The 27084-nt window shown below is 35.1% G+C and overlaps 1 protein-coding gene across 4 annotated transcripts in view; it reads right to left on the bottom strand.

Annotated features, from left to right (window-relative positions):
• The window catches only part of rptor (regulatory associated protein of MTOR, complex 1), a 409250-nt gene extending 385494 nt beyond the window's left edge, over nt 1-23756 (bottom strand). For 3 of the 4 annotated variants that reach the window (XM_079882546.1, XM_079882548.1, XM_079882547.1), the window contains exon 1: nt 23342-23755. The gene's annotated coding sequence lies outside the window, so the exon portion shown is untranslated. Of the gene's footprint in view, nt 1-23341 lie in introns of all 4 variants that reach the window. The other variant, XM_079882549.1, reaches the window with a different exon arrangement.
• Nucleotides 23757-27084: the final 3328 nt, after the last annotated feature.

The raw sequence follows: 27084 nt of genomic DNA, 5'->3' as shown, positions 1-27084 counted from the left end.
CAATATAATTTACAAGGTACATCTTTTTATATGTATTTGCGAATAAGATCGGCCCTTCGGGCATATGGGGTGCCAGCTCTCACATGATTTGTCATATCTGTTGGACACTGATATTTCATTGACCCCCACATAATTTTTTCTTGAACGATTTTAGGGACCTTACCTTATCCATTCAACAAAGATATTTACTGTTAACCGCTCTCACAGCGGCAAAAAAAATGTTAGTTAACCGTTGGAATCCTCCTCACACAATGGACAGACGAACATGGACAGTGTCTTTGCTGGACATTATATCAATGGAACTCTCAACTTCTCGTATACATGTTAAGAATTTATGGCATGCTGCTTTTGATATTGTGTCTGTCTATCTATCTATCCATCCATCCATCCATCCATCCATCCATCCATCCATCCATCCATCCATCCATCCATCCATCCATCCATCCATCCATCCATCCATCCATCCATCCATCCATCCATCCATTTATTTTTATTTTTTTTAAATTTTTTTTTTTGGGTCTACATTCTATGTTTGTATTTGATTTTTATTTTCTTGAAGTCTACCAGGGGTGGGATGGGGTGGGTTCTAGATTTGTATAGTTGCTTTTGCTTTGTATTTTTGTTTTTCTTGACTTTAAAAAAGAAAACTCAAACAGTTGTTAAAAAAAAAAAAAAAACATTTTAAATAAATTATGTTTTATTTATTCGGGAAGATGAACTAACAGTGGTATTCAGATAAGTAAAAGCTTACAACAAAAAAATGAATAATCAAATGTAAAATAACACTGCGTAGTCTTACTGTACAAATTAAATGTAGATTAATCCTTATTAAAGCTACTAAAGTTATTCAGTCAAAATCAGTGAGTGATTTTCCTTTGTCATTTGTTGTTTGATTATCATTTATAACAGACTACAGGAGGTGTATTAGGCTGCTGCCACTTTAACAGCTACTGCACGGGATCCAATATACTGTTACACACGCGTTTTCTTTCTCAACTGTGTACGTCTACTTAAGACATAACCCACTGCGTTAACGTAAATGCTCTCCAAAAAGGCATTTGACATTTTTGTGTGTATACAAAGCCCATTTGCTTATCCTCGTTGGGCTCCGACTCGGAGCACTCACACAGAAAGCCGCCAGGGGAACAGTGTATCTTTTGCGGCTTGATGCACTTTTAATAACACTGTGTTTAATATCAAATACGTCCTGCAGTACTGCTTGCTTATTTGGCTGATTTGGATGTTAAGTTTTGGCTTTAGGGAGGAACGAAAACGCACAATTAATGCTTTACAAGAATTTGCAGCTTCACACAATAATCTACGGTGACCCGGGAGGAAACATGTTCGGTTCACTTAGTTTTGTCATGGCCACGAAATATAAACTCGTGGGAACGTGATAAGTCGTGGCCAAGAGATATTCATTTGTGGGAACTTCATATTAACTCGTGGGAACGTGATCCTATGTTGAAAATAGACATATTTTTCTATTTTAAATGCGTAAACGACCTGCGCGACCATAGCAACCAGGAATTATCAGAAATGGATAAGCCTATAATAATATTCATTTTTAATTATGAATGACAAAATAAGGGCGGAATTAATAAATGATTATATTAAATATATAATATCCTATTATATTGCATGCGATGTTGCCTAAAGACAGCATTTAAATCAAGTTTGTTATTAATAAATGATAAAAGAATATGTAAGAACATAAAATATTATAAATATATTTATCCATCCCATCTCACAGCCTATTAAATCCATGCACTGATTGTGTCTTTATTTATTATTATTATTATTATTATTATTATTATTATTATTATTATTATTATTATTATTATTATTATTAAGCCTATTAAACCTAAATAAAATGAAATATGTTAAATTCCCGTTAAGTGAACTTCCGGTATATTCCTGTGTACCAGAAAGTTTTATTGGCATGACTGTCGGGCATTTACAGTACAAAAAATAAGCTATTTGATTGGCTAAAGCTATTAGACAATACATAACATTCATTTTGAGATAATGAGATCAAACAGAAAATTATATATAATAAACCAAAAAGATAGCCAGTTAATGGATTTAAAAGACTTAAGGATGAGATGAATATATATATATATATATATATATATATATATATATATATATATATATATAACTGCCATTCAAAAGTTTGGGATCAGTAAGATTTTTAATGTTTTAAAAGAAGTGTCTTATTATGCTCACCAAGGCTGCATTTATTGGATTAAAAATACAACAACAAAAAAACTGTAATATTGTTAAATATTATGACAATTTAAAATAACTGTTTTCTATTTGAATTTTTAAATGTAATTTATTCCTGTGATGCAAAGCTGAATTTTCAGCATTACTCCAGTCTTCAGTGTCACATGAACCTTCAGAAATCATTCTAATATGTTGATTTGCTGCTCAAGAAACGTTTATTATTATCATCAATGTTGAAAACAGTTATGTACAATTTTTTTCAGGATTCTTTGATGAATAGAAAGCTCAAAAGAACAGCATTTATCTTAAATAGACACTTTTCTATAATAATATAATACTATAGGCTAATACACCAATGTTCAAAAGTTTGGGGTCAGTAAGATTTTTCTTTTTTTGGGGGGGGGGGGGGGGGGGTAAAAGATAACAATACCTTATTCAGCAAGGAAGGATGCATTAAATTGATCAAAAGTTACAGTAAAGACATTTATAATGTTACAAAATATTAAGATTCTATATCAAATAAATGAAATATAACTCTCCTATATACAATATTTATTGTAGCCTATCTTAAATAATCTATTAACATATAGCCTATTAATAATAACAAATTAAACAAACTTCATTTGAATGCTGTCACGGCACGAGGGGCTACAAATGAAAACAGCCGCTCATTTAAAGTCAAATAGGCTACTTTTGTAATCTACAGAAATACAGGTATAAAGTCACAACTTTATTGCTTGGGCATTTACAGTATTTACAAAATATATACTTTAAGTAACATAATATATAGAAAGGTAAAGAGATATGGGAAATGAAGGAGAAAATAAAGCACATACATAACAATGAATAAAAATGTAACCAATAATAATAATAATAATAATAATAATAATAATAATAGGCCTATAAAAATATAAAATAAAAAAATTAACATTCAGTGAATGGATTTAAAAGATGAATACAAATGTGCACAGCATATTCTTTGAATATTTAGGCTATTGATGATAAACTTAATTTGAATGCTGTCTATAGGTAACATCGTGAGCAATATAATAGACAATGTTAATATTATCATTTCTTAATTAAGAAATGATTTTAGCTTTTTATTAGTTAAAAATAAATATTATTATAGGCCTGTCCGTTTCTGATAATTCGAGGTTGCTATGGTCACGCAGGTTGTTTACGTATTTAACTCGTGGCCACGACCATATGTCGTTCTCGGCCGGTTTCACAAAGATAGACTTGACTATGGCTTAGATATAGTAGATAGTCAGACTTCAGATAGACATCTAAATCAGACCGTTGCACAAAGCACTTAAGACTCTGACTATCTTAAGTAGGACTACACTGCAATGCATTCTGGGTAAAATAAGACAATTTTCAAAATAACAAACATGGCGGATCGAGTAAGCGCTTTCAACCGCTCGGTGCAGTTTACCCCAGTGGAAAATATGTGTTTGTTGGAGGAGTATAAATGACGGAGTATGTTTTTATGTTTCCACTGTTCGATCGCGCCCGTGCCTCTCTCTCTCTCTGACACACACACACACACACACATTCCAGCATTGCAATCTTGACATCGCAGCCTGTTATTATGCAGCGTTCACACCAAACGCGAATAGAGCGTCAAATTCGCGTCTAGTTCGACGCTTGAACATTTTAAATCCATTCGCGCGTCCAAGGCGAATAGGACGCGCGTATAAGCGAGCGTTTGAAGCGAAATAGACGGGCATTCAGTATGAGGTGTGATTTGTGCATTTACTTTGCAAACTAAGCAATCATCGTGTCAATCGTCGCGTGCCTTACCGTGACCAATGACGTATGATATCGTGCGTGAGAATGAACGTCTGGATAACGTACGTGTGGATAAACGTGTGGATGAACGCCTGGATAACGTACGTGTGGATAAACGTCTGGATTAATTCTTAGGCTATATTCTATTATCTTTACTATTGTACCTTTTTAATTTTGGATATGATCATAACACACACGTTTTTTATGTTTTTGTGGGTTGGGCAACAATGTAGACTATTAGTAATCAGTATAATAATAATTAGGCTAGTATAATTATATTTACCCAAGATTTAATATAGTAGGACTGCAACAAGTGTTAGCTATATTACTTAAGGCGGCCGTTAGAAAAAGGTAAATCAATTAATTAAATCTTGCAGTTGGTATTTGACAGATTTTACTGCCTACAGCAATTTTATAAAACTAAACATTTAGTAAACATGTCTAAATGAAATGCCTAGGTTAAAAAAGTTGTTAAAAATGACCCAGAAACTAACCCAGTGATGTGTTAATATCACTGAACTATTGCTATGTTGTTGTGTTAGTATAGTTTTGACCAATAAATTTAACACAAATATAAATCGTTTGGCTTAAATTATTTGGCTAAAATTTTGCATTAACCAGTATGTTATTGTTGTTGTTGTTGTTGTTGTTGTTGTTATTATAGTCGTGTAAATACTTTTCAAGTTCAGTGCACTGACAATATTTACATTCAGTAAGAAGTAGCAAACCATTTTTTTTTTTTCAAATGTATTGGTTGCAATTGTTTTAATTTACAAACCAAGCAATGAAGACACAAAAAGAAACACGCTGAAGTCAAGTAAATGTAATTACAAACTCTGACAGTACAAAAGCTGACAGTGTGTTGAGGGAACACCTCTAGGAACAAACAAACACAAGATGAACGCCCAAAATGTAACAAGGCAAAAGAACAGGTAGCAGTCTTTAATTGGGCTTGTTAGTACGGTGACGCATTGCTGCCACATATATAATTTTTTTCCACTCAATTATGTCGTAATAACGAGATCTTATGTCGTTTTATCTTTTCTCGTAATAACGAGATCTTATGTAGTTTTATCTTTTCTCGTAATAACGAGATCTTATGTCGTTAAAACAACATCTTTTTCTCGTAATAACGAGATGCTATGTCGTTAAAACGACATATTTTCTTGACCTTATAAGGACATGTGTAGTCATGTACAAAATATGCCTTTATCCACATAAAATTTATAGCCAATCATTTTTTATCACTTCAACGTTCAAAAATCTGAAGCAATAGCAGCCCCCAATGGACATTCATGTTAAAATATCAAATTCTGCACACACCTTATTAATAAACCATACTATCCTACAGAAAAGCAGATGAGCCCGAATATGAACGCAACGCATTTAATTACACGTTAAGCGTTTTCCTCCCATAGAAACCCTTTATTATAAAGAAAATAAAGGTGTCTCTTAACGTGTCTTTCCAAGCCGGTGCACAGCAAATCCTTTAAATGGTATTCAATGTAAAAGAAAAATGAAAAACATAAGTAGGCAATAAAATAAACAAATTATTGTGGCATTTATTAGCCCTCAAACAATATTTATTTTAAAGCCTAAACGAATTTGTTTAAAGAAAAACACCAGCGTTGGGCGTTTATCTGTATAGGCTAAGTGTTTCAGCCACCCTTTTCAAACTGGCGCAAGAAAATGCAACATAATTTGATTTGTTAAACATGAAGAGGATTATCCGTCTGGCATGGCCGCTCGCTCTAACGTTAACCTAGATAAATGTTCGCTATTATTAAGCGCATATCCAGTGTTTGTGCGGAGTGTGGAGTGCGCGCTGCATGACATAGAGGCGCCGGTGCCATCACTCGCATTTTCCTATCAACAGTGGAAACAACTTAAAATACTCCATTTCTGGTCATACAGAAAAGAATAATACATCAGTCGCCACTACTTTTATTTGTGTAAACTCACAACAAGAAGAAAACGTTGTGCTTTTGTAAAATAAAATAAAACAAACAGGGCGCGCTTTCATGATCTCCGTGAATTGGAGCGCGTCTCAAAAATAAACTGAAAAACAGTGTATAGACAAGCCTCACAGACATGAGAAATATAGCTATCTATATAAAGCTTATAAAAAATGTCCACCAACGAAAAAAATACGGTACCATCTGATTATGTAATCCTGTCCGTATGAAAGGCGCATCTAGGCTACATTACAGCGGAGATGTATGGAGATATGTTTGCTGGCAGCCTACATTGATTTAGAAAAGACTAGTTTATTAATAAACAGTTAAAATGCTTCGTTATTTTTTTCAGACACATTTATTATCATTAGCCTACTTTTGCCGGTGCTTTGCGGCAAGTTTTCTGCATGCGCTTGAGCGCGGAATATAGGCTATAGGCTATGCAGTCAGGATTGAATATAAACGTGCGATTAGTCCTAATTGCTTAAATGAATGACTAGTCTAGACAAGTCTATGGCAACTCTAATCAATAGCCTACTATTTGACATTATTTAATTAGTAGGTAATTAGTATCCAGCTCTTTACATTAAATTAGTTGAGTTATAAAATAGTAATAAAATAATAAAATAAAGTTTAAATTAAGACACTAACAATATATTTCTATATAGCATTGCTTATTCCACCACACAAAGGACTGTTTAGAAGGTTACAATCCGGCATGTGAAGACTGTAGGCTGTATCTTGAAGATTTTTGTATTGTATTTTCTGTTATAAAGACGAATATTGACATTTCGTTAATTAAACAAAATAAGAACAATGTTGTAAAAAATAAACAACTTAGGCTATGTTTTGTTAGATGACTACTTTTTGTTTAATTATATCTCTAGGTAATAAAGGTATAGCCTATTAACAAAAATAAATCTTATATATAATATATTATATAAAAAAAACGTATAGGCCTATTATAAAATATATTTTTTAAAAAGGGCCTCAATGATTAATTTGTTTAATTTGATTAATTGTTCGCCTCTGATTGGGGGCTGCTACTATTTGCTTAAGCTTTTTGAATGTAGAAGTGTGATAAAGGCGTGATAGGCTTTCAATCTTATGTGGATAAAGGCATATTTTGTACATGACTACATATGTCCTTATAAGGTCAAGAAAATATGTCGTTTTAATGACATATCTCGTTATTACGAGAAAAACGTGTTCTTTTTGTATAAAGTCCCTATTAATGAGCTGATCTGAATCAGATGATTCTGATTGAGGAGACATGCAGCATACAGAACAGAAAGAGAAACCCATAAAACATTACGTTTAACAGGTAAATTAAAATCAGTCAATGACTAGTTAAAAAATAAATTAATAGGCTACCTTTATTTTTTTTACCTTAATTCTGTTTTTTATTTACAATATTACCTTTAAACATACACATAAATAAATATATAAACATATATACATGAGATATATTACTAATAGTGTGTAGGCCTACACTTTTGTACAACCCATAAAAACATGAAAACAGTGTGTTATGAATGATCATATCCCAAATTAAAAAAGGTACAATATTAAAGAAAATAGAATTTAGCCAGTGTTATCCAGACGTTTATCCAGACATTTATCCACGCGTACGTTATCCAGACGTTTACTCAGACGTTTATCCACACGTACGTTATCCAGGCGTTTATCCACGCGTATTATCCACACATTTATCCACACGTACGTTATCCAGGCGTTTATCCACACGTTTATCCACACGTACGTTATCCACACGCAAAGTAAAAAAAATCCTTACACAGCTACGTCGCCGCCACATCACCGCGCACTTTGAGCGCAGCTCCAACACGTGGCCGTGACGTCTAACGTCTCATATCTTACTTCTGACGCCTGATTACTATGGGATTTTGGCCAGACGACTGGCGAGCGTATACACGTTAGTTCACCTCTCAGTTTGCTTCGCGATCGGCAAAAAGTGCACAAATCACACCTCATAATTCAGAGCTATGACTCCACTATGACTCTACTACCCCCTGTTTGTATGGCGTTCCGATCGGCTCTTAAATGCAACTTTGCAACATGCAAACGTCTCAATGAACGTCTCACTCAGCGTCTTTTTTTTTTTTTTTCTGCTATTTATTCCATTCATTTTAAGACGCAGACGTGACGCAGACATCACGCAGACATCACGCAGACGTCACGTAAATCACACGTGGCAGTGAAGTGTCGAGTCAGACGTCACGCGTCATTCACGTGTGGCAGTTAAGTTATTAATTATTTTTTTCTCTAACACGTATTTAACACGTATTTAACACTCTACTCAACACGGCTCAGTGCAGTGTGCCAGCGGTTGCGATCGGTTCTTTAATATGACTGTGCAACATGCACTCGTCTCAATGAACGTGACACTTGCGTCTGTCTTATAACGTGACGTCTGCGTCTGTGATTTATATATAGGATATTGTGTGTGTGTGTGTGTGTGTGTGTGTGTGTGTGTGTGTGTGTGTGTGTGTGTGTGTGTGTGTGTGTGTGTGTGTGTGTGTGTGTGTGTGTGTGTGTGTGTGTGTGTGTGTGTGTGTTGTTTAACCCACATTTTGAGGGCCAAATGCCCCCACAAAGATAGAAATATGAAGAAACAAACTTGATATAGGCTACTGCATTTTTTATAGCTTATTGTTAGGGTTGTTATTGTGTTTTTAATTTTTTATAGTTTTAAAAGGCCTAGGCTACAGCACTTTGGTACACTAGAAAACAGACAACTCGATCGCGCAAACACTGTTTCTGTAGATCCTTTAAATAGAAGAATAGAATTGAAAAATAGGCTACTATTTTTTATATTTAAGTCACCTGTGGTGAAAAAAAAACCGACTGTAAACTTTTTTTTTTAAATAGTTTGTAATCTATTATTTGACTTTTTGTTTATGACGTTTTGCCCCTTTATTAAACATTTAAAATATTCACAAATTAATATGGATTTTTTTTTTTTTAGATTTGACTGGTTTTCTAAGGCCAAATTATTTTCCCGCAGTGCTGAATGAGAAGAGCCATCTCTGGAACCATACAGAGAGCTGATTTATAGGTGGTTTATAGGCTAATGATAATAAATGTGTCTGAAAAAATAACGAGGCATTTTAATTGTTTTTATTAATAAACTAGTATTTTCTAAATCAGTGTCGGCTGCAAACATATCTACATCTCCGCTGTAAAGCGGATGCGCCTTTAGATAGAAATGCACCGTTCATGCGGATTATCAGACAGTATTTGCTTTCGATTCAAATTTGTTCATTTAAAATTGGACATTTCAAGCTTTATTTTGTTTCAGTTCATTTTTGAGATGCGCTCCAGTTCACGGAGATCATGAAAGCGCGCCTGATTGTTTTCTTTTATTTTACGAAATCAAAACGTTTTCTTGTTATTGTGAGTTTACTCAAATAAAAGTAGTTGCAAATTATGTATTATTATTTTCTATATGACCATAAATTATGAGCATTTTAAGTTGTTTCCACTGTTGATAGGAAAATACAAGTGTTCGCGCCCGCGCCTCCGTGCCACGCAGTGCGCGCTCCACTCCGCACAAACCATTGGATATGTGTCAAAATCTTGTGTTTATTTGTGATAATCAAATAAAACCCTGTATTATTATTATTGTCTAACCTGTATTATGACTGACATATGACGAATTGCTTTGTTCCTTTTTTCGATAAAAGCGTCTTGTAAATATTGTTTGTTCTTTATTAGGGCCCAAGCCCTGAAAGGGCGAAGGCCCTATTGTTTCCGTAAGGATTATTTTTTTTCTTTTTCTTCATTATTTTTTTTTTTGCCTTTTTGCCACTTTTGGGGCCCTTAACATGCTCAAAAACTCTTGAAATTTTGCACACACGTCAGAACCTGCGGCCATCAGGGCCGGGCTGAAGCTGGTTCCGGGGCGTGGCAGGGGGGCTCGACAGCGCCCCCTGGAATGGGGTCCGAAAACTTGGTCCATAAATCAAACACGCTTGCATGTATTAATATGAAACTCAGTACACATATAGATCTCATCGGGCCGAACAACTTTCGTGCTCTAAGTTTTACAAAAGCCCAACAGGAAGTCGGTTATTCAGGGTTCGTACACTTTTTCCAAGGTCAAATTCAAGCACTTTTCAAGCACTTTCCAGGTCCATTTTAAAGCTTTTTCCAGCACCTTACACTACCGTAAATTACATAAAAATACATAGTTAAAATTATTATTTAGTGTTTTTATCACATCAAAAGAGATAAACAGCCAAATGTTTCATAATAGCAGAGGGCTGCACGATATTGAAGAAAAATGAGATATGCGATAACTCATTAAATAATGCGAATGCGATATTCAATATGCGATATGATAATGCTTAAAGTGTGTCAAATTAACTTAAATTATCTTTAAAATATCTTTAAAATGATATAACCTACACTTAAGCGTGTTTCACATTCTTTTTGTGATAAGAAAATATCCCTACTACTTCAAGACAGTGAACATCAGTGTTCTGTAGCATAAGAAGTGTTATTTTAACATCACTGGGGTTTAGGGGTTCAGGTTATCCTACATTAGGTTTATTTTACAACAAAAACTGATTAATTAAATGTAAAAATAAACACTGCTTAGTTTTCACTGCATGAATTAAATATACTGATTCTTATTAAAGCTACAAAAGTTATTCAGCCAAAAGCAGTGAGTGATTTTCTTTGTCTTTTGTTCATGACCCCAGTTATTGCAAGCCGTTGCGATATGCAATTATGCATATTGTAATATATACATTTGCAATATTTCGATATATTGTGCAGCCCTAATATTTAAGCCAATCACAAGTTTTATTCTTCAAAATGTATCACTAAGTATATAGCCTAAAGCATATGAATAATATACCTTTCATTATATTAATGTCCAAATATTGCTTACCAGATAATGTGATTTATAGGCTGTAAAACTGAATTAATTTCAAATATGAAGACTTAGGATTTGAACATAAATATTTGACAGGCCTTCCCGTTTTGGGACACATTCTTGATATAGACAAGGTTTGAACAATATCTGAGTGCACAGGCACCTGCCTGATAAATGTATTTCATTGCCAAGATGTCTTGGCAAGACATAACGTTGGGCCAAGACATAACGTTAGCTAATACATTTACTGGAATAGAGCAGTGTAAATATTGCATAGGGCCATCCTAAACCTTACAGTAACAGTATACTACTTATGACACTGACTGATTTCAGTTCAGCAATCAACGACTGTTGTTATGCAATGGGCTAACGTTTGCACGTTACAGTTCTGTAATTTTGGCAATGTTCACTGCATATTCCACAAATGAACGTGACATAACGGACATGCAATACTTACATTACATGATCACACCAAGCACTCTCAGTCACTAATGGCCCTTTCAGATAGGACGCGGACCGCGCTGCGCTCATAGGCTGCGCTATGAAATGAAACCGATATATTTCAATGGCTTGCGCCGCGCGACTCGGACCAAAGCGGAGCTCAGCGAGCTCGCGCGCACGCCGCGGTCAAAGTTTAAAATAGTTCAACTGTTGACGCTGCGTGGCCAATAAAAACGGTGCATCCAAACAACCGCGGAAATCAAAATGAAAACTCCGCCTACTTTTGCTCAGCGTAACGCAAATCAATCTGTATCTGATTCTGAAGGGCTACATTTTTTTTCTCCATTTAATAAAGAACTATTTCGTCAGAAAGATATTTCTTGTGAAAGAAATACAGTTACAAATTTAAGCATTTTCAAGCATTTTATCCAAAATTAAAGCACTTTTCAAACCTTGAAAACACAACATCAAAATTCAAGCACTTTCAAGGATTTCAAGCACCCGTACGAACCCTGTTATTATACGTTGTTTGGAAAACGCATACAATGGAATGTGAAATACTCCTCCTAGGGATTTCATCCGATCGCCACCAAACTCGGTGAGAATAAAGTCAAGACATTGAGGATGAATTCTTGCGAACGGATTTTTGATATCTCGAACGGTTTGGCCGTGGCGAGGAAACGAATTTATGGCGAATAATGGGACACAGGAAGTGTGTTATAACTTCTGCATACATTAACTGATCTTGATGAAACTTCAGCAGTGTGTTCGTTGTAAGAGGCCGATCACATGGATGTGACTATTGTGAGACAAAGTTATAGCGCCACCAACTGGCAGCAGGAAGTGTGTCACTTTCAAAATGCTTTGAAATCACCCTCTTATTTTTACCCGATTTGCTTCAACCTTTAAGTGTATAATGTAGACACACGGCAGATGTAGACCTGTGAAAGGATTTTTCATATCTTTAATACTGTTGCCGTGGCAACGCTTCAAACTTTAATATTCTTTTTTGATGCTTTTGAGACTCTTAACATACTTGAAATTGCATGAAACTCAACAGACACATTACATTTATTAGCCAGTAGACATGTGCAAAGTTTCAGAAACGGGCGTGGTGGAATGGCTCAGTAGCGCCACCTTTAGTCAAAAATGGGGGCTTAGTTTTTCCTAGAATCACAAAACTTGGTATGTATATTGTTCTCATCAAGCCGGAAAACTTTCTAATTTACAGTCATATTCTCAGACCAAGAGGAAGTCAGATATTTTGGTTTGAATGTGATTTTTTGGGAGAATTTTCTCTCTCTCTCTCTCTGACTCTGTGTGTGTGAGGGGTGGGAGGGATTTGTCTGTTGGGTGAGATTTGCTTTTTTGTTTTTCAAGGTTTCAGGGGCTTTTGGGGCCCTTAACGTGCTCAAAAACTCTTGAAACTTTGCACACAGGTCAGAACCAACGCCCATCAGGGCCGGGCTGAAGCTGGTACCCGGACGTGGCAGGGGGGCTCGACAGCGCCCCCTGGAACGGGATCCGAACACGTGTCCATAAATCAAACACACTTGCATGTAATAATATGAAACTCGGTACACACATAGATCTCCTCAGGCCGAACAACTTTCGTGCTCTAAGTTTTACGCCAGCTCAACAGGAAGTCTGCTATTTAGCGTTGTTTGGAAACGCATGCTGTTGAATTTAATGTACTCCTCCTAGGAAATTCATCAATTCGCCTCCAAACTTGGTCAGCATGAAGTCAAGACATTGAGGATGCTAAATTGCGGACGGATTTTGAATATCTCGAACGGTTTGGCCGTGGCGTGGAAACGAATTTATGGCGAAAAAATGAAACAGGAAGTGTGTTATAACTTCAGCATACATTAACTGATCTTGATGAAACTTCACCAGTGTGTTCGTTGTAAGAGGCCGATCACATGGATGTGACTATTGTGAGTCAAAGTTATAGCGCCACCAACTGGCAGCAGGAAGTGTGTCACTTTCAACATGCTTTTGACAAAAGTGGGGGGGGTTAGTTTTAACTAGAGTAAAAAAAAATAGTTTGTATATTGTTCTCATCAAGCCGGACAACTTTCTAATTTACATTCATTAGCTCCTCCCATCAGGAAGTGAGATATTTTCATGTGAATGTGGATTTTTTTGCAAAATCAGCCTCTGAATTTTTAGCCACTCATTTACATTACATTTTACATTTATTCATTTAGCTGACGCTTTTATCCAAAGCGACTTACAATTGCTATATATATGTCAGAGGTCGCACGCCTCTGGAGCAACTAGGGGTTAAGTGTCTTGCTCAGGGACACATTGGTGTCTCACAGTGGATTCGAACCCGGGTCTCTCACACCAAAGGCAAGTGTCTTATCCATTGCGCCACACCACTCCTCTTAAACTATTTATTTTATTCCCACCAAACTTTTTCAACATGATGAAAATACATTAAAGATGCTAAATTGTGAACGGATATTGAATATCTCTAACGGTTTTGCTATGGCGAGGGATTAAATTAATGTCAAAAAGGAAGCAGGAAACATCTCATAACTTCTAAAAATGTAATTATACACCATTTATTTTTATATAAAATTATACAAATATTAGAACTAAACCTATTTTATTCTTTTTTTGCAATTCAAGAAGTATGAAAAAGTTAAAAACAGGCTATTTAGTGCTATTTGGTTCAACAAAAAAGCAAACATAGGGCTATACTGCCCTCTTGTGTCCAAAAGGATATCCAAATAGTATATAAAATGTTTTACTAGGTAGGCCTATTGTATTTAAATATAAATTTATTAGGTATATGACGGTGAGGATATTGTCCCATTGGTTAATCGATGTGTGACACGAGCGGGTGCTTTTAAATCGCTAATATAAAAGTGAAAGTAAAGACGTCCGCACAGACATTGATAATGGTGCACACACGTTGGAAAGAAAGATACTTTTAAACATAACACTAAACCGCCATTAGGTGTCGCCAGGCGACCGTCTTAATGAGAGAGTCATTAATTCATTCGTTCAAACGATTCGTTCGAATGACTGAGTCATTCATGATTGAGACAGATGTTTATGGATTGGTCATTGAATCTTTGAGTCAACCGATTCATTCAAAATGCTGAATCATTCAGAAATGAGAAAACAAGTTGCTGTGAGATGTGCGATGGTTCTGCTGTGATCTTGGTTTAACTATTTTTGCTGCTGAAACAGAACAAAAACAGTCAATATTGCATCTTAAATGTAAGTGACTTAATTGTAACTGTTTATTAACCTGTTGATGAAATCAACGTCGCAGTTTCAATCGTGATTGTATTCAGGAAACACAGCCTACTCGTCAAGTGAGGTTGCTCTTATGTTATAAAATATATAAAAACTCCATATTTGTAATTTTTATAGTCAGTATGTTGTTAACTGGGTTTCTTTTTTGTGTGCTGCGCTCAGTTGTTTACGTTTCTCCTGGAGAAGCTGCACGAGCCTCAGCAGCGCAACCTTGTTACCATTGATCAGTAATACATTTATTATCAACTGTTGATTGCAACTTAAAATTAATGTAATATAATTAGAATAATCTCTCGTTTTAGTGATTCCCAAGTTATTTTTTTGTCATTGACGTTCTAATCAGGCTACTATGGTTGGGCAAGCTAAACTCTCTTTCAGGTAGGCGGCCTATACTAGGTATGTGACAGTGAGAATATAAGCACCGGTTAATCGACGTGTGACACCCATAGACTGTAAAAAAATAGGTGACACCGCTGGGGGCTTTTGAATCGCTAACTTAAAAACGAAAGTAAAATATGTTCGTCCGCACTGACATTGATTATGGTTGGGAGCAGAGCGAGCATTTTCAATTAATTCCTATGGAAGTAGGAATGAATGCCCGTGCAGCCGTGAGCATTTTATTTCAATTTTAAAGTTAGCACCATAAAGTATATTTTTATGTCTCCACTGTTCAATCACGCCCACGCCACACACACACACACACACACACACTCCAGCATTGCAATCTTGACATCGCAGCCGTTTCATTATAGCCCTAATAAAATATAATTATAAAATAGTCAACCTAACGTATTAAAATTACACTGCTCTGTTTAAGTAGTTAGTAGTACAATTTGTACCATTTTTTTTGTGAAGTGACAAGACAGAGAATATTACTTGTCTGATATATATATAATGTATATATCTTTTGTTATATATATATATATGTATATATGTATGTATATATATATATATATATATATATATATATATATATATATATATATATATATATATATATATATATATATATATATATATATATATATATATATATATAGCTGCGAGCAGCGATGGAGGGCCCAAGCCGGCAGCACCGCCACCCTGGCTTGGGCCCGCAATCGCTGCTCGCAGCTATATTTTTTTCTTTATTTTTTGTCATTGTTATAAATAACAACGAAATAACATCAGAGAATCTTACAATATAAGTGCAATAAAAAGTCCATAAAGTGCAATCCGTTATATCACCAGTCGACAGGGAAATCACAATTGTATTAACAATATACTATGGATTGTGAGATGTAGTAAATAGTACAGCAATGCATTCCCAACTATTAAAGTTGTGTAGAGAGAGAATTGTGGTGTATGTGGTGGGGTGGGTATAAATTGGAGGAATATTTTTTTTCGGCCCGCCCTCACTAGAACAGCAAGTGGTACGTTGTTAATTATTGTATATTGTGTATTAAGTGGAATACTTCAAATTGTCTTAGCGTGCATGCTTAAAGTGATTCTCAATTGTAGCGGGTCCAGGAAAAACGAGGCCCTTTAAAAAAGTTATATATATATCTTCATTACCTAGAGATAAAATTAGGGTATACAAAATACAAAAAGTAGTCAAAACGCATAACAGAACATAACTTTTTTTTTTTTTTTTTTTACAATATTATGTGCTTATTTTTAATTAACGAAATGTCAATCTTCATCTTTATAACAGAAGATACAATACAACAATCTTCAAGATACAGTATAATCTTCACGTATATAGGATTGCCACCTTTAAAACAGTCCTTTTCGTGTAGGAACAAGCAATGCAGAAATACATGGTTAGCATATTAATTTAATCTCTTTTTTTCGTTCATTTACTAATTCGGCTATATATGTTAAATCAACTAATGTAATGTAAATAACTGGATAATTACTATCCAATAAATAATAAGTAAAAAATGTCAAATAAATGTATTGATTAGAGTTGCCATAGACTAAAGATTTTTGTAGTCAACTAGTAGTAATTTATTTAAGCAATTAGTCGACTAATCGCACGTTTATATTAATTAAATACTGGGTGCATGGTAGGCTATAGCTCAAGCGCACGCATAAATCTTGCTGCAAAGCACCAGCAAAAGTAGGCTAATTATATAAATGTGTCTTAAAATAAATAAAGAGGCATTTTAATTGTTTAAAGTGTTTTTTTTTTTAATTCGTGTCTGCAAACATATCTCCTCCGCTGCGGATGCGCCTTAGAGAGAAATTAACCTTTACGGATTACATAATCAGACACTTTCGATTTGAACTTGTTCATTTAAAAGTAGCCATTTCAAGCTATGTATATTCCTCAAGTCTGACTGAGAGACAGTAGGGCCTACACTGTTTCAGTTCATTTTTGAGACGCGCTCCAGTTCACGGAGATCATGCGGCTGATTGTTTTCTTTTATTTTACAAAAGCACAATGTTTTCTTGTTATTGTGAGTTTACAGCTATTACAGGCTATTTTAAGTTGCTCCCACTGTTGATAGGAAAGTGCTCGCGCCCGCGCCTCCGTGGCATGCAGCAAGCGCGCTCCACACTTTGCACAAACACTGGATATGAGTCAAAATCTTGTGTTTATATGTGATAATCTTATATTATGACTGACATTTGACGAATTGCTTTGTTCCCATTTAGGATAAAAGCGTCTTCTAAATATGTAGCCTAGACTAGCCTGATATTAATAATGAATTATTATTATTTGCGTTTATACCCAACTATAAATGAGTTCAGTAGGCTAATGTTTATCATGAAATAATTTATGAATGTTTTATTTTTATATAACCTAACCTTTTACAGTTTTGGAAATGTTTAAGAAATTCAAATAATAAATAGACACACCGTTTTATGACTCTTTATAGGCCTACTGTCCAAGCAGGACATGAACTGATCGATTATCTCTTTTAGTTACAGCGCATGAATGAATATCAGGATATGTTGACAAGAAACAATGGCAAACAAATATTTTAACATGAACATTTGGAATAAAAGCTATACATAAGCAAGGTAAAATCACTTAATTGCTAATAAAATACAACTGAAGATCAGTGGGAAAAAATAATAAAGAATGAGTGTGTGGAATGTGCTGGAAACCGCCCTTGCAGCAGACTATGGCAGACGCAGACGTCACGTTCGGCACACGAACGAGTGATGTGGCAGACGCAGACGAGACGTTCGGCAGACGCAGACGTCACGTCCGGCACACGAACGAGTGATGTGGCAGACGCAGACGAGTATGGCAAGCCAAAGTATTCATAAACGCCTGGTCGGGCGTCTGATTGCACACTGACACGTCAAAAGCGTGCGTTTCGACCGCCAAACGCGCGTCCCTGACGCGCGATTTGCCATAAAAGCGCACGTTCTTAACGCGCGTTTTGTAGTCACGGAAAACGCGCGTCACAAACGCGCGGTTTTCGCATCAAAACGCGCGTCCTCGACGTGTGATCTGCCATTTAAAACGCGTTTGCAACGTGCGCTTTGAGGTCACCGAAAACGCGCGTTTTTGACGCGCGTTTATAATAACAAAAATGGGCGTTGAAAACGTGTGTTTTGGCTAGGACAAAACGCACGCTTTTGACGTGTAAACAGATAACCCAAACAGGCAGTACAAACGTGTGTGAAGTTTCCAACCAGGCGAAAAGGATGTGTGAAATACAAGTTAAAATCAGTTTGAACGGGTCAGTGTCATTGGCTGCTGAAGGCTTGGGTCTAACCATTTCTGTGGGCTTAGGGGGGTTTAGCTACTGTTCATAGACTAGGCTACCACCATTTAACATGTCATAGATCAGGTTATTCAGCCTATCTATTTTGTCCTTTTTTGTAGAACTTATAGAAATAATATATTTAAATTGCAGTTTTATCAAAATTTAGATAAAAATAAAATTGCCTTGGTTTTCTTCGCTCATGCCTTTGTCCCTATGTGGTTTAGGTCTCTTGTATTATCATTAAACCCAAGCAAAACAGCATGGAATTATCAATGGCAAATTTTACAGAGGAGGGGATTATAATTGGTGAGTTATTATAATCCAATAGTTATCATTTAAGTTAAAAAAAGAAAGAGAAAAAACACCGTTTTTTTATTTTCCAATTGTAATTTTGGTAACATTTTACAAAAAGGTTTCATACATTAAGTACATTAGTTCACATGAATTAATAATGAACTGCACTTCTACATGTTAATTTCAAATTTCATTTCAACCTTTACTAATATTTATTAAAATCAAAAGTTGTTGTTAACATTACTTAATGCACTGCGAACTAACAGGGTACTAAAAGGGTACACTTCACAGATTAGTTAAGTAAAACGAAGTTGTTAAAGTAGTTTAAGTTAATGAACATTTTAAATGTATACAATACATAATGTGTATATATATATATATATATATATATATATATATATATATATATATATATATATATATATATATATATATATATACATTATGTATTGTATACATAATGTATGAACCTTGTATACATAATGTATGATCTGAACCTTCTATACTATTCCAAATATGTATGAAGTAGACATCCTATTCAGAAATAGTTAGGGCAGTAATGTTAATATTTGATTTGAATTCAATCTCTAAAACACATAAAAATGTACGGAAAGAATCAAAGCCCGAGTTATAGTTTGCCTCCACATCACAAATGAAGAATTTATCTACTTTATCTACTGTTTATCTACTGCTGTCATTTCTTTTGATAATTACTTGTTTGGGGTGCTCCATTTTTAATTTAATTTAATTTTAATTCTGTAATGGTAATGTATGTACAGTATTTCAATGTACAGTATGTCATATTACACCTCTTTAGATGCTATCTTCAGACTAAAAATGTATTTAATCAAGTAAGAAAATTCAAATATACAGAAATACAATCCAGATATACATAAAAATAACTTGAAGGTTGCAAAAAGTATTGCAAGAATGATTTAATGTCATTTCAGAACCGTTCTGAGATAGTATTTTTCATGTTGTGTATGTTGACATTTAGTAGGCTACACTATGATTGCCCAAAGAATTCACATTTAACTTTTTAATGTTAACAAATGTATAGGTAATGCAGAGGAGTACTGTGTGCTTTGCAGCATGCTGCAGACGAACCCAACGAATTGAAATGGTATCCAACTTACAATACACACACCCAAAAATCATTAGTTTAACTTTATGTGCCATGTTTTTAGGGCCCAAGCCCTGAAAGGGCGAAGGCCCTATTGTTTTCGGATTGATTATTTTTAGGGCCCAAGCCCTGAAAGGGCGAAGGCCCTATTGTTTTCCTTAGGATTATTTTTTATTATTATTGTTATTATTATTAATATTATTATTTTTCTTACGACTATTCAGGCACTTTTGGGGCCCTTAACATGCTCGAAAACTCTTGAAACTTTGCACACGGGTCAGAACCCGCGGCCATCAGGGCCGGGCTGAAGCTGGTACCCGGGCGTGGCAGGGGGGCTCGACAGCGCCCCCTGGAACGGGGTCCGAAAACTTGGTCCATAAATCAAACATGCTTGCATGTAATCATCAGTTTGAACGGGTCACAAATGAGCTAATTTTCTGTAAAAAACAAGACATAATAACAGAGCCAGTGTTACTTAATGGTCAAGTAGTTGAAACAGTGGGAACTTTTAAGTACTTAGGTACGGTTCTAGATAATCACCTGAGTTTTATAGAAAATACAGATTTTATTTACAAGAAATGCACACAACGTCTAAGTCTGCTCAGAAAATTGAACTGTTTGGGTGTCAGTACGAAGATTATTGAGCTTGTGTATATCACACACATTGAAAGTGTTTTAACTTTTCATCTTTCTACTTGGTTTGGCCATTTAAACTGTAAGCTTAAGAAAAAGCTTAACAGGATAGTGTTAATGGCTAGTAAGATAGTAGGAAAACCACAAAAACAATTGACTCAAATATACATTGACAGAATGAGTAAAAAAGCAAGAAAGATCACAATAGATAGTACTCACCCCCTCTCTAGTGAGTTTGAACTTTTGAAGTCTGGGAGGCGCTTCAGAGTGCCTCTGGCTAAAAGTACTTTTAAAAAATCCTTTATTCCGAATGCCATTAGTATCCTTAATCAAATTAAGTGACAACAACAAAGGAATTAACTTGATATATTTAAGTATATTTATCTTCATCATGATTTTTTATATTGTATCTTTTATTTTTTAGAAATATTCTCTCTTGTACGAGTTGTTGTTTGCATGAGTTGTTGCAATTACCATTTCTCACATTTAAGAAAAGAAATAAAAAGCATATGTTAAATCTAAAAAATTAGGATGACTTGTGCATGTTTGAAATAACATGAGGGTGAATAAATATAGACAGAATGTTTTGAATTTTGAGTGAACTATTGGATGTTTCTGTAATTTGATCCCTGTAAAGCATCTTGGTGGCACCCTGCTCGCAATAGTGATACATTTGATAGTCATTTTATATATATATATATATATATATATATATATATATATATATATATATATATATATATATATATATATATATATATACAGTATATATATATAAAGGTTATGTTGCTTAACAAATTTTCATTACAACTGCATCGATCAAGAACCACATCTGTACACTTTTCCCCAATCAAATGTTAACTTTTAAAGTTTGAAAACTTGAGGTATAGATATAAGGCTAGAATGGTATTAATGTGCAAAAGAAGGCAATCTTATCTTGGTAAAAAAAAATGTTTTCATAAAATTGCAATCTAGATATTTTCTTTGGCCTACACAAGAAAAAGAAAATGGAAAAAATATAGGGACAAATTAAGTTCTTATATATGTCCTGCCCTGAGCACAAGCTCTCATTCTAATCCTGTAAGTCTTAAATACTTCTATAAAGTATAAAATACCCTAAGTCTTAAAAAAAAATTAAATGGATAATATCACCTCTGTACTTAATTACTGTTTGTCTGTGTTGAGCGCGCAATATTTGAACAAAAAGGTTTCAATAAGCGCCACCTGCTTGTGATACCTTCAAATGTAAGCACAACAAAAGTCCACGTTGTTCTCTAAAGACAGATATTGATTAACCTGCATTAATTGCTTACCTCCACCGTAACTGATTTTCCCACACAAATGTTAATTATTTCATGTTAGAGCTAGAATGACCACTAATGTGTTTATTTACAAAAAGGCATGAGCGAAGAAAAACAAGGCAATTTTATTTTTATCTAAATTTTGAAAAAACTGCAATTTAAATATATTATTTCTATAAGTTCTACAAAAAAGGACAAAATAGATAGGCTGAATAACCTGATCTATGACATGTTAAATGGTGGTAGCCTAGTCTATGAACAGTAGCTAAACCCCCCTAAGCCCACAGAAATGGTTAGACCCAAGCCTTCAGCAGCCAATGACACTGACCCGTTCAAACTGATTTTAACTTGTATTTCACACATCCTTTTCGCCTGGTTGGAAACTTCACACACGTTTGTACTGCCTGTTTGGGTTATCTGTTTACACGTCAAAAGCGTGCGTTTTGTCCTAGTCAAAACACACGTTTTCAACGCCCATTTTTGTTATTATAAACGCGCGTCAAAAACGCGCGTTTTCGGTGACCCCAAAGCGCACGTTGCAAATGCGCGTTTTAAATGGCAGATCACACGTCGAGGACGCGCGTTTTGATGCGGAAACCGCGCGTTTGTGACGCGCGTTTTCCGTGACCACAAAACGCACGTTAAGAACGTGCGCTTTTATGGCAAATCGCGCGTCAGGGACGCGCGTTTGGCGGTCGAAACGCACGCTTTTGACGTGTCAGTGTGCAATCAGACGCCCGATCAGGCGTTTATGAATACTTTGGCTTGCCATAGACGAGACGTTCGGCAGACGCAGACGTCACGTTCACTGAGACGCGTGCATGTTGCAAAGTCATATTAAAGAGCCGATCGGAACGCCATATGTTTGAGCAGTCACGGTGTATTGCATTTCACGCATCGCCCGTGACGCTTGCGTATGAAAGGGAGCGCGTCGATCGTTGCTCGCGTTGACTATGTAACGGCCCTAACAGTTACAAGGACATTTTACTTGGGAATGTAGTAACAAGAAGAAATGTTTAAATTATGAGCAATTTTCCCTTTTCTTTTGGCAGTTTGTAATGTAACTGATTGTTACTGCTGGTTGCCAAGGTAACAGAGTCTTAGACCTAATTTAGCCTGGGGGTAAGGTGTCTAATTTTTTTGGTCTAAATTAAGTCAGTTTTTATTTTTGTGAAACAGTCTAACTTGCATTATAGTCTATGAGCAAATTTTAGACTTGTCTAACACTATAGACCGGTCTAAAATAGCTTTGTGAAACCGGCCAGTATTTCGAGTCCACGACTTTACATCGCATTCACGAGTTGATATGACGTTCCCACTAATTAGGCTAATATCTCGTGGCCACGACATATCACGTTCCCACGAGTTTGTATGTCGTGGTGCCACGACAAAACTAAGTGAACCGAACATGTCCCCTCCCGGGGTCACCGTACTAATCATACAAAAAGAAAATAACATGATAAATATTACCTAAATACCATAATTACTGCCGTTATAAGTTACATTGTAAAAAGCACAGAAATTGGTCCTCTCCTCTTACAATAAAGCGTCCAGAAAAGGGGTCACTTTTCTTTATTGATGAAAGTGGCGGATAATAATAAAGTACAATCGTTTTTCTATAGCAACTATGATATTTTTGCACCATGGTGAATTGTTTATGGGAAACTATGTGGTTTTGTGAATTGTACTCGCACCTCTTGTCAGCAGAGTTTTCCAAAGCTCGAGCTGGAGATCCGCTGCGTCTACGGACGATAACACAGATCACTCCCGTCAGCAGCTTAAACGGCAGTGTCCACAGCCTGTGGAAGATCTGAAGGCGCTGGGTCAAGGCGTTTTTGCAGGGGGATCTGCGTTGGCTCTGCTTTTGGTTCTGGGTCAGGCGCAGCGGCCCATCAACATCCTCACACACTGCGTGAGCCACGGCAGGAGCTCGATACCTTAATCCGAGGGTCTCTTTCTGTGCACTTTCTGTTGTCCTCGATGATGGATAAACACTGTGAAACTGTGGTTAATTTTAATAAGACTTCTCCAGGTGATATTGTTTCTCAACACTTGCGCAAGGGCGCCGCCATCTTGGGGTGGACCCAGAATGCACCGCGCACATCGGGGGCGAGGCTACATCTGAGGACGTCAACGAATACGTCACCGCTCGTTGGGTGGAAGACCTAAACTCAGCCCAAGTAAGCCCGGGAGATCATTAGAATATACAGGTCTAACAAAAACAAGTCTTTGCAATCTAGAATTGACTTGTTCCTAATTTCTACACCCGCTTTGCAATCTGTTTAGGAAATTGTTCATATTTATGCCCCTTTAACTGATCATAAGCTTATTTCTTTAACACTCATCACATGTACCAAAGGGAACTCTAGTCTCTGGAAATTTCATAATAATCTTCTTAATGATGAGTATTTTAAAAACTGTGTTAAAAAAAATTGCCATTGATATCTTTGGAGTGTTAAGAGATCGATTTAAAAATAAATGGGATTTTTTCAAATATAATGTCAGAAAGACATTTTGCTGTTAAACATAGTAAAGAGTTTAAAAAGATCAGCAGACAAAAATAGTTAAATTTACAAGATAAATTAGGAATATTGAAACAAAAGCAAAATCTTACTAAGGAGGAAGAAGCTGAATTAGTTATAATTCAAAGCCATCTTGACCAAATGTATTTAGACTTAGCTAAAGGTGCTTTTATTCGTTCTAGAGCAAAATGGCTTGAAGAGGGTGAAAAAAATACAAGTTATTTTTTTACTCTTGAGAAAAGAAATTTTAAAAGAAATGCTTTAACGGCATTAAATATCAATGAGGGTCATTGTTTAGATCCCAAAAAAATTTTGTTTTTTCATTTTATAAAGAATTATATAATTCTAAATTTGATCTATACAAGTGTGAAGAGTTCATTCAAACAGTTCATAAAAATATTCCTATTAGAATTTCATGACTTATGTGAATCCGATATAACAACTTCTGAGATTAAAGATGCCCTTCTTGGAATGAAAAAAGGGAAAGCACCAGGTATAGAACAGGTATAAAACTGAGTTAACTGTAGAATTTTATTTACATTTTTGGGAACTGATTGAATCTCCTCTTTATAATATGTATAATGAATGTATTAGTAATGGAGAAATTACTAATACATAATGTCTACTAATGTCTACTAATACATAATGTCTACATAATGTCTACTAATGTTTACTAATGTCTACTACTATGAAACAAGGTATCATTTTGTTAATTGCTAAACCAGATAAAGATCCTCATTTAATAGAAATTTGGAGACCAATTTCTCTTCTAACAATTGATTATAAATTAATTACTTTAGTGTTTGCTAATAGATACGGGAAGGTTTAAATAAAATTATTAGTGAACCTCAAACAGGCTTTCTAAAGGGTCGACATATACTAACAATATTAGACTTGTGCTTGACCTGTTAGATTATGCTGAGAATGTTGATGAAGGTGCAGTAATTTTCTTTTTGGACTTTTATAAAGCGTTCGATACAATTGAACACGAATTCTTATTTAAAACTATGACGCTTTTAGGATTTGGGAATACATTTTTGAATGCAGTTAAAATGTTTTACAACGATATTAATAGTTATGTACTTAATACTTCCACCTCTAAAAGATTTAACATTAATCGTGGTGTACGTCAAGGTTGCCCAATTTCCCCCTTTTTATTTTTGTTGGTAGTTGAATTATTATCCATGGGTATTGTTAATAATCAACAAATTCAAGGTCTCAAAATTTTTAGTAAAGAAATTAAGATATCGCAATTAGCAGATGACACAACCTTATTTTTAAAGAATATATCATTTATTCCTAATGCTATCTCCTTCATCAATATTTTCTCTAAGGCTTCTGGTTTAACTCTAACTTTATCCAAATGTGAAATCCTTCCGTTACACAGTTTAAATGATAAAGTTGTTGCTGACATTACAGTGAAACCCTGTGTTAAATACCTAGGAATTATGGTAACAAAGGATGTCCTAGAAAGACAAAGTTTAAACTTCTCCTCTAGATTAAAAAAGACCAAAGCGTTATTAAACATACCAAAATTTAATTTCAAAGTGAACTATCCCTTTAAGTTATTTCAAATTAATGTTTATAACTTAATTTGTTGATATCACGTAACTTAATTTGACATAGGCCTATGTTGATATAACCAACTGACATTGTAGCCTAGTAGATTAGATTGCATGCCAGGAAGAGGCTTATGCTTTATTAATTAACGACTGCATGCATAAAGCTTGCCACAAAGAACCGGTAAAAGTAATGATTATGACTGCGTCTAAATGTGTCTAAATACGCTGTGAATGTGAATGTGCATTATACGCTGAGTTTCGGTTCATTTATGAGACAAACTCCAGTTCACTCGCCGGCGCCTCCATGTCCTGATTCTGCTATATTTACTTCTTATTTATTAAATCCAGGCAATTGGTTCATGAAACATTGATTCAAATTAAGATATAATTAATACAAAACGAAATTCAATTTAAAGAAAGGCAGCTGTTCTGCTTGAGGTCTCTGTGAAAGTTTTAAAGCAGTCTTTTAGTGCCGCTTTCAGAGGGCTCACGTCCGTAACAGAAAACTGACACGTAGTTTTTTCCCTCATAAATGCGAACACGAAAAATCAAATAAAATTAATATTATAATGTTTTTTTTGTTGGGTCAGACAATGATTACCGAATTTCTCTCTCGAACCATTGAACCAAAAGACAAATTAATATGGACGGAAGTTAAAAGTGGTGGGTACAAAATGACTCATGAGGAAATCTGGTGGGTACGCGTACCCACCGTCCCCACCAAAATCGACGCCTATGCTAGTTCAATATCTTTGCTTCTGACAAGTTTCTGTAATAAATCCGTAAATCAATCACAAAAGGTGTTGACGTGTTGGCGAATAAAATTTTTAATTGTCAATTTAAAAAAAGCAGAAACGTGTTTAAAACCCGCTTCAATTACAGTTAACAATATCTGAACTGTGCTCTTTTGCATACTTCTAATTTTCTCATGCACTTTGTCTTGTATTTCTGCAATAGATTAATTGATCTGGCCATATATGTGACCAGACTAATGTAATTTCTCTGTCATTTCTCTGTGTTTTTATCTCTTTAAAATATTGCTACTTTTAGAAAAAATTACAGAATTATGAATCAAATTATGAACAAACAATGAAACTGTGTCAAAATTCGACAACAAAGAATTATCAAAAGGCGATATAACGCACATCTCAGGTTAAATTAATTATATATAAAAAACAGGGAACATTTTGTAAAAGCAAAACTGAACAAAATGCGTAATTAAAATAATTGTATTGTTTGTTTGTTTGATAATATTAAAATAAAATAATTGTGTGTATGTTTTACTAAATATGTAATACCACTTCCCCATAATGATGTAATTATTTTTTAAAACAACATCTGTCAAACTGTCAA

Source organism: Squalius cephalus, assembly GCF_949319135.1.
Source record: "Squalius cephalus genome assembly, chromosome: 10".
NCBI classification, from domain to species: Eukaryota; Metazoa; Chordata; class Actinopteri; order Cypriniformes; family Leuciscidae; genus Squalius; species Squalius cephalus.
Note: the sequence above shows the minus strand (reverse complement) of the source record. Positions and strands in the feature narration are given on the sequence as shown.